Below are 9,126 nucleotides of genomic sequence, written 5' to 3'. Positions count from 1 at the left end.
AAGTGTCGAATATCTTGAAGTAAAAGTAGAACTTTATTTTTTTGTAGAGTCTGTTTTAAGAAAAAGTACATAGAGAAACAACATTTTAGTGTAAAAATCTTGGTATATAAGTAATAGTTAACAAAACATTAGAAATTATTAACAGAGCTATATGAATACTTACTTGTAGTATTTGGTAGTATTTTCTTGCACAGAAGAATATAGATGTTGCTCCCAAAACTGGCAGTATATGGTCACGTAGAATCTTCCCTGCAGGTTGTATGGATGTTTGTGACTGGTTTATATAGGGTATGTGTAATTAGGTTTGCATTCTGATTGGTCACATATGTTAAGAAGAGTTACTATTGGTTAGTTTGAATTTTTTTAAGTTAAATAATTAACTTATATGTGACTTAATTATTTATATAGAGGAAGAGAAAAGATGTATGTATGTATTAAAAAACCGTCGTAATAAATATAGTATTTTTATAATTAGTACAATCTATAAAAAAATGTATGTTTACAATGAGTGTATAAAAAAATATAGTTAGTAAGAAACAAAATAAATGTAAGTAAATGAAAATGTTATTTAATAATAGTAAGATAAATTAGTGAAGGATTTAAAAATGTGTGTATTACTAAGAGTGTAGATGTTTTGGGTTATATATCAAAAAAAGAGTATTTTTAAGCTATCGATATTTTTAGATAGACGAAATTAGTGTTATCGATATTTTAGTTTTCTTTTTTTTTTTTTTTTTTTTTGTCCTCATTTGCCTTACCCCCTAACTTGGAGATGCCAGACACCTTACGTGTTCCTGACCAAGAGAGAGAACCATGATATGATACCCATCTCTGGTTCCGGAACCCGAAATGTTTTACTGGTGGAAGGAAAGTCCCACAAGGAAGAGGGGTTTTAAGAGCTTGCGCTGACTCCATCTAGGTATGTTTCAACCTGTAGGACCAACAACCGTATCGAGGCCAGACCCGGTCCAAGGAGTAATGATGGCATAATCATAGGACCCGGGGGAAAAAAAAACAAAAATAAAACCCCGGAACACTATCTCCACTGTATCAACAGATCCCAAAAGGCCAAGTTACGATTGTTGCCAGCTCTGGCCATGTCCACCTTTGATGTTTCGTATAAGGACGTGAGCCAGTCCGAGTATAATGGAGCAGATTTCTCCACCCACCGTATGCAAATCTGCCTTCTAGCCAACAAAATGGCATAGAACAAAAAGGATCTCGCCTTGCTGGAAATGCTATCCTCTAAGCCAAAAATGATAAGTGGCAATGAAACTACTAATGATGTATTCAAGATGGAATTCAAGGTAGCCAGCACTTCCTCCCAGAACCGGCCGATGTTAGGGCATTCCATAAACATATAAATGTCTGAAGCTTCTAATAAATTGCATTTATTACATTTCTTGTCTGGGAGAAATTTGGAAAGTCTTAGCGGTGTTAAATATGCCCGATGGGCTGTGAACAGATGATTACGCCTCAACCATGATGGCTTCACCACTTTATAGAGGAGCGCAAAAGATCTTAACCATATCTCCTCACACTGAAAGCCAGTTGCCTCTCCCCACAGTTCATCTGGAAGAGTAAACTCCCCATCGGTTTCTTCCTGCAGCTGCCAGTACCAGAAGGCCACCTCCTTGCCACCCCTTGGTCTTTCTAATAACAGCTGCTCCAGGGAGCTTGCTTTCCCAAAGTGTACACCTTTGCACCGCTGGGCTCTCCCCCAGCTTTCCAGCTGGATGAATTTAAATCTAGAAAATGCTGAACCTATACGCTCATGTAGTTCATCCCAAGGTAATATCGCTCCATCCGCCATTAGCTCTCCCCATTTAACAATCCCAGCCTCCTCTAATGGGGAGGACAAGCTGTCCCTTAGGCACTCCGGTAAACCCGGGGAGTCCCATATGGGAGCGAAATCAGAATAGTAGGACAGGCCCAATCTTCTTCTAATGGCTAGCCAAACCCTAGCCCATGACTGTATAATTTTTAGCCTTATTTTCTTAAAAAATTTTTGGCTCCCAAACTTATATAGAAATCCATCAGCTGGTAGATTTGCTCCGGATAACATGGCTTTATATATTGTCCCTTCTGGAAGATTAGATGGTGTTTTTAGTAACATCCTAGAATAGCACAGCTGAAAGGCCCATGCATAGTAAACTAAGGGGTCGATTAGGATCGCGGACGGACCTGCGTCCGTCCGCGACCCCAGAGCAGGAGGGAACCTCCGTATGGCATGCGGAGTTCCCTCCTGTGCAATTAGGATGTGACCGCCACCCTGGCGGTCACATCCTCTATTTTTAACATTGCCGCGGGTGCAGCTTCAAGCTGCACCCGCGGCAATGTTAAAAATGCACGCATTGCATTTGCATGCAGAAAGAGGCAGGCACCGCGCGGTGCCTGCCGCTTTCTGCATGCAAATGCAGGGGGGTACCATAGGTACCCCCCATGTGCACCCCCCACCTCCCCTTCACCTAGGGGGCCCGCAACGGGCCCCCGCAGTGAAGTTCCGTATGCTTTTCCGCGGCGGAAAACCCGCCGCGGAAAAGCATACTTTACTGGCCATCCTAATATGGTGGACGGTGTCTGGAAGACACCATCACCATATTAGAGCTTTTCCGCCGCGGTTGTAATCCGACCGCGGCGGAAAAGCTACGGACGGAAACCAGGACCCACCAGCCATCCTAATCTGGCGGTGGGTCTTTGGTCAGTCCGCTGCGGATTTTCCGCATCCTCGGGGCCGGCGGTGGCTTCCGCCGGCCCCGAGGATGCGGAAAATCCGCAATCATAATGACCCCCTAAGTCCGGTAGGGCAAGCACCCCCTTTTCCCTTCTCCTCCTCAACTTCTTCCATGCAATTCTAGTGGATTTATAATTCCAAATAAAGGAGTTAATCTCTCGCTGACACCTGTCCAACATCTTCACATCAAACCCCGAAGGAATGGCGCCAAAAATAAATATATACTTAGGTAGGATAGACATTTTTATTAGGTTCACCCTACCCATTATAGAAAGTGGTAGGTGAGTCCATGATTTCAGTAGGCCCTTACATTCCCTGGAGACTCTATCTAGATTAGTTTGGGCAATGGTATCAATGTCTTGGGTGATACGGATCCCGAGATAACGCATAGAGGTGGTAATATTTATGCCTAGCCGTGGGTCCGGAATATTCCATACCATGACCTCGGTCTTACTTGAGTTGATACTATAGCCCGAGATCTTACCGAACTCTACTGCCCTTTGAATTACAGCAGGGAAGGACAATACCGGATCCGAGGTAAAGATTAAGATATCGTCAGCATATAATGCTGTCCGTCTCTCCCACTCCTTGAATTTAAATGATGGTAAATTTTCGTCTGCTCGCAAAACCTGGGCAAACGGCTCAATATATAAATTGAAAAGGAGGGGAGAGAGCGGGCAGCCCTGTCTCGTACCTCTAGTAATCTTAAAGGGTTTTGTCAAAATCCTGTTAATCAAGAGCCTAGCCGAAGGGGCTCCATAAAGCAAAGCAATAGTTCTACGAAAGCCCTTCCCGCAGTTAAACCTTTTTAAAACATTGTTTAGATAGGGCCAGTAGACCCTATCAAAGGCCTTTGCTGCGTCAAGGGTTAAGGTGGCCAATGGAAGGGAGAAAGCCGAGGCAATATCAATGGCCCCTACCAAATCATGTGTGAGGTCTGAAAGATGGCGTCCCTTAATAAAACCTTTCTGGTCATGATGGATAATGGAGCCTATTACGTTTCCCAGTCTTGCTGACAGTATGGCGGCAAAGATCTTATAGTCACTATTCAGCAACGATATTGGTCTGTAAGACCCGCAATCTGATACATCCTTCCCTGGTTTGGGAATGAGAACAATGTGGCCTCACCCCACGATTTTGGTGGTGGCTTTCCTTCCCTAAGGATACCGTTAAAAAGAGTTGTCAATACTTGGACGATGTTGTCCCCCAAGACTTTATAGATCTCCCCAGGAAGGCCATCTGGGCCAGATGCTTTCCCTTTTTTTACCTGCCGTATTGCTTCCTTTACTTCTAGATCCGATATTGCGATCTCTAAACTATTACTCTGTGTTGTTGATAGAGTTGGGAGCACTATTCCTTCCAGCCACGTGTTTCGTGCCGTCTGGTCATCCGGTAACTCTTCCCTGTAGATTGCCTCAAAGAACTCATAAAAGGCTTTACCTATCTCCTGATTAGATGTCCTTGGTGCCGCCTCCCCCTCCACCTTAATTTCTCTGATGTATTTCAGAGCTTGGTCAGCTTTTGTTTTCCACGCCAATACTCTTCCCGCGGCCTCTCCGAACTCAAAATGGGAGATCTTGCTTGCTTTCCATCTTTTATTAATCCTCTCTTGTAGGATGCTTTCTAATTGGAGCTTTAATTCAGCCAGTTTGGACATCTCCTCAGTAGAACCTAGAGACTGACCTAGGTTGGACTCAATGTCCTTCATTTCCTGTTCCAAACTGGATACCATATCTTTATATTTTTTACTTCGATATGAGGACCTACTTGTTATACACCCCCTTGTAAAGGCTTTAAAGGTCTCCCAAACCACTGCCGAAGAGGAGGAATCTAAATTAATTTCAAAAAAGGCATTTATTTCTGCGGCCAGGAAATTCACTTCCCCTTCATCAAGTAGGAGTGTCCGGTCAAAAGACCAAGATGGATGTTCCCTCCTACTGTTGGTTCTAAGTGAGAAAACAAGAGCCGAATGGTCTGACAGGTGAGACGGGAGATATTCTATCGCTGTTAAGGTATCTTTCAAATTATAAGTAAACAAAGCGTAATCGATTCTAGATACATGCTTGAAACGACTATTCCGATAGGAAACCCCCATTTTACTGCCTGCTCTTTCCCGCCATAGGTCCGCCAGGCCTAGCTGAATCATGATTGCTGCTCTAGAAACACTAGAGGCACAAATAATCTTCTGCTAAAACCTCGAAAATTCCGGAAGGAAAAAACTTATAAACGCTCCTTCTCAGGAATGGCACCCAGGATCTGGAACTCACTCCCTCCTGAAACTAGACTCATCCCCTCCATCACACTCTTTAGGAAAGAAGTAAAAGCTATCCTCATGGCTAAACACACTTGATCTATTCACGTGAATTTTAAAAGTCTCTGCACCGATCTGTATTATCTATGATTCCTCGATTATTCGTATTACTTGCATTACTGAATTACCAGACTGTCTATGCCTACAACTACTTTTACTACTTGCATTATTGATGTACCTGTTTACTATGCTCCCCCATGTACACACCCCACCCCACCTATACCTACAACTGTGATGTACCCTAGGGCCTGTTATTCACCCTCCTGGTGTTATTCTATGCTCTGTAAAGCGCTCTGATATCTGCAAGGATCTTGTTCGCGCTATATAAAACTTTTAAAATAAATAAATAAATAAATAAATAAGAGTTCGCCTAGACTTTGGTGAACTACAGGCCCTCGAATTTGCCGATTTATCTAGCTTAGAGTTCAGCATGATATTAAAATCGCCCATCCAAATCACAGGATCCTGAAAAAGTAGTAGGTGATTCCTAATGGCAGCCATATGTGACGGGTCATCTGAATTTGGGCCATAATAGCCCACCAAGATGTAACATTGACCCACCAACTGAACTCTCAATATCAGCCATCTCCCTGTATGGTCCTCTATTATCTCCAGGATTTGGGCTTTAGCAGCTTTCTTAAAGATGAATATGACCCCCCTAATCGATATTTTAGTTTTCAATATTTTTGTAGCGTGCTATATGTAGTATTGAGTGTCGATATTATGGTAGTCGAAAATAATGATAACGATATTTGTGTAGTCAATATTTTTGTACATTGATATTGTGTGATCGATATTTTTGTAATTTTCATGTAAAGTATAGGGAGTCGATATTAGTGATATCGATGTTTGAGACTCGATGTTATTGTAGGTCGATTTTTGTGAAATCGAAATTCTGTCAGTGATTCATAAATACCATCTTAATTTATTTGATTCCTGGATTGAATTTTAACATGCGTTGTAATGGTATGCGTTGTAATAACTTGCGATGTAATGCCTGCGTTGTAGCGACATGCATTGTAATGACATGCGTTGTAGTGACATGCAATGTAATGGCTGCGTTGTAATGGCCCACGATGTAAAGGATGTTGCAATGTAATGACTGCTATGTAAAGGTAGTGCGATGTAATGACTGCGTTGTAAAGATTGTTTCCCCCATTAAACATGTGGAACACATCTGTCTGTACTAGGACAGCCAGTTTGATGTGAATGGCTGGATCATTCAGTTGATAAAAGTGAGGTTTTCTCTTTATATAAAATGCTGTACCCTAGAACCCTGGAGTCTATAGATCTAAGAAGGTGGGCAGGTTGGGAGTTTGTGGTTAGCAGCTGCTTCTGTTGATCTGTCCGGGCTGATTGTGCTTTCTGACACATTAAACATTGTTCCTTCTTGCAGCATCTCAACTCTTCATTGCCACCCCAACCACTTTGTAACACAAATAACCAATCATACATCATGGGCAGCTAAGCCGCTCATCAAAACAGCTGTACATCGACATACCATGATGAGCCATCCTTAGTACCACAACGAAACATACTTATCGTACACAACTCTAAGCAACATATGTGCCCAGAGGAATCCTCTAAATTATTTCCAAATTTCTAATGTGGAATTTTTGAGGATATATAGTAAGTGCTGGAGGGAGGGGTTAGGAGTGCGACCACTTTGACCAGCGACATCCTAGAGATATCGGGAGTGAGTTCTAGCGAATATGGTAATCAAAGAGATAGCCATATAGAGGTGCCAAACTGAGTTACCTGGCCCTTTGCGGGTTCCTGCTAACTGCATTTCCAGATACTTAAAGCTTTCTCTAGCTAATATCAACTGGATTTGTCAATCTAAAATGCCGTACCCACAAGTAGTGGGTAGATTAGGGATATGCCCAGTTTTTCAACAAGCCTGAGGTCTTCCCAAAAATCCTAATCAGCAATTCAATTCAATGTCAATCTTTATTCGGTCAATATCACAGATAAACCATAAAAGCCCACCATCACAATACAATTCAATCATTAAAATGGAGAATAATAAATAGTTTGAGAGTCTGTTTCGCCTTAGCAATAATAACTTCTTAAAATATATCATACACCTGAAAAATCTCCCTTTTCGAATAAATTCCATCCTAGATAAAGTGCACATATTGTAAAGCTATCTAAGTTTCTAAAAGTTAATCGACACATTTTAAAACAGGATTTCCCTGGCTAAAAGGTTATACCATGTAGTTTAGCGATAAAATGCTATATCAGGAATCAACAGTCTTTTCCTTGCAACTACTACATTTGCAAGGTATTTAGCTAAGTCACAACAGACTGTAGTATCTTTCATGTCCATCAAATATTGAAATGCCTCCCGAAATTCTTACACTGTTGTCTTAACAAAAGAGGTTTCAAGTACTTTTTCATGCATTCAAGATAACATTTGTAAAAAAGTGTTAAGTGCTACGCGGACTGTTTCGAGATGTTATCACATGGGCATTAGACAACTCGGGAGACTCATTTGCCCTATCCAGGAAGGCAACCATCTGGTGAATTTTAGAAAATCAGAATCTAGTTAAAAGAAATCTGTGATGTACATTGGAGACCAGCCTGATATAGCACTGTGGTCCCGATGTGTAGGGTGTGATAAATAGGACATCACGGCCTACTATCCAGGGAATTCTGTTTTAGGACAGTTTTCAAGAACTGCACAATGTTTTCTGGGGTCTCCTACAGTCTCCTATCATCATTGTCTAATGGTTTTAAACTGTTTCCAATATACCTAAACATGGTATTTTATGGGTCTGAACCATTGCTAAGCAGTCCCTGAGAATGAATTGGGTAAGTTGGGTTTCTGGTTTGGGCCACACCGAATGCCACAATAAGAGCGGTTTGGCCTCTATGATATCCATGATGGTGTGGAGGCCGCCATCCTAAAAATCAAAATCAACCTCTCATCAGACCACTGTGGGTACCACAAGGTCATCAGGGTATAGCATGGTCATCCATGCCATCTTCACAGTCCAGTCCCTAGTCCAGACCGTTTTCCCTGATTCACGTTGCCACACTGTTGCTTGTCATTCAAAGAGCAAAGGGACGGATAGTCCTCAGCGGATATGCACATGAGCGTGACGATTTTGATCTATTCGCCACACTACAGGATGAGCACCTTAAAGGCTTCTCAGAGCGCGTCATTTGGCTGGGTGGTGTACACATTTAGTTGGAAATTGGATTCTGTTTAATCTTTGAAGTATTCGGACAAGTTTCGATCCATCAGCGACCAGGCATTTAATCGCAAAAGATCAGCATGGTGACATTATAATTTTTTATTAATTACTTGTCTGATCTAAGGCTGGAGATGTAATGATAGGATTACCAATGAAAACATAGCAGGGCACACCCAGCAAACAATCTAAATAGATCTCAACACTACAACTATTACAAAAAACCACATCATAGTGCAGTAATGCAGCGCAAAAACACATTAGCTCAAAACACCCAGACATCACCCCCACAACAAAATGCCACACAACCAATATGATATTTAGACTTAATGAAACTGTTGTTTTATTACACATGCCTATCATATTATTTTGTCGATTCAGGTGGGTGTGGTAAAAGGGCACGAGGAATTAAGTTTTAAGGTGCACAATGGAAGAGGTGCTAGCGATTGGGAAATCAAGAAACCACTGACTGACTTCTGTCTGCTAAAAGTAGTAGGACTGGGGCATTTTTATATTGTTTTGTATATTTCATCTTATAGTATTGTAATACACTGATTTGAACAACAGAAGCTACAGAGTGCCAGGAAGAGGGGCAAGGAGCTAAAAAGTAACAAAAACAATTGTAAAAACGTTATTTAGGACCAAAATGCCTGGGTTTTCGTTTTTTTGCAAAATTATCAAAAAGACACAAAGGTAGAGGAGATTTCCGGGTAATGGGTTGGGGCGATGTCTGTGATATCTACTTTATTACCTATTCTTTTCCAGTCAGTACATTGAGAAATGGTGAGGAGGCCAATCTTAGGCATCTGGTCAGAAGCCTAACCAGTTAAATCCCATTCAGAGCCTAGACAACCTACTGACCCTGCCCCACCTTACAGGCTGAT

This window comes from Lissotriton vulgaris, chromosome 12, assembly GCF_964263255.1.
Source record: "Lissotriton vulgaris chromosome 12, aLisVul1.2, whole genome shotgun sequence".
In the NCBI taxonomy this organism is placed as follows: domain Eukaryota; kingdom Metazoa; phylum Chordata; class Amphibia; order Caudata; family Salamandridae; genus Lissotriton; species Lissotriton vulgaris.
Note: the sequence above shows the minus strand (reverse complement) of the source record.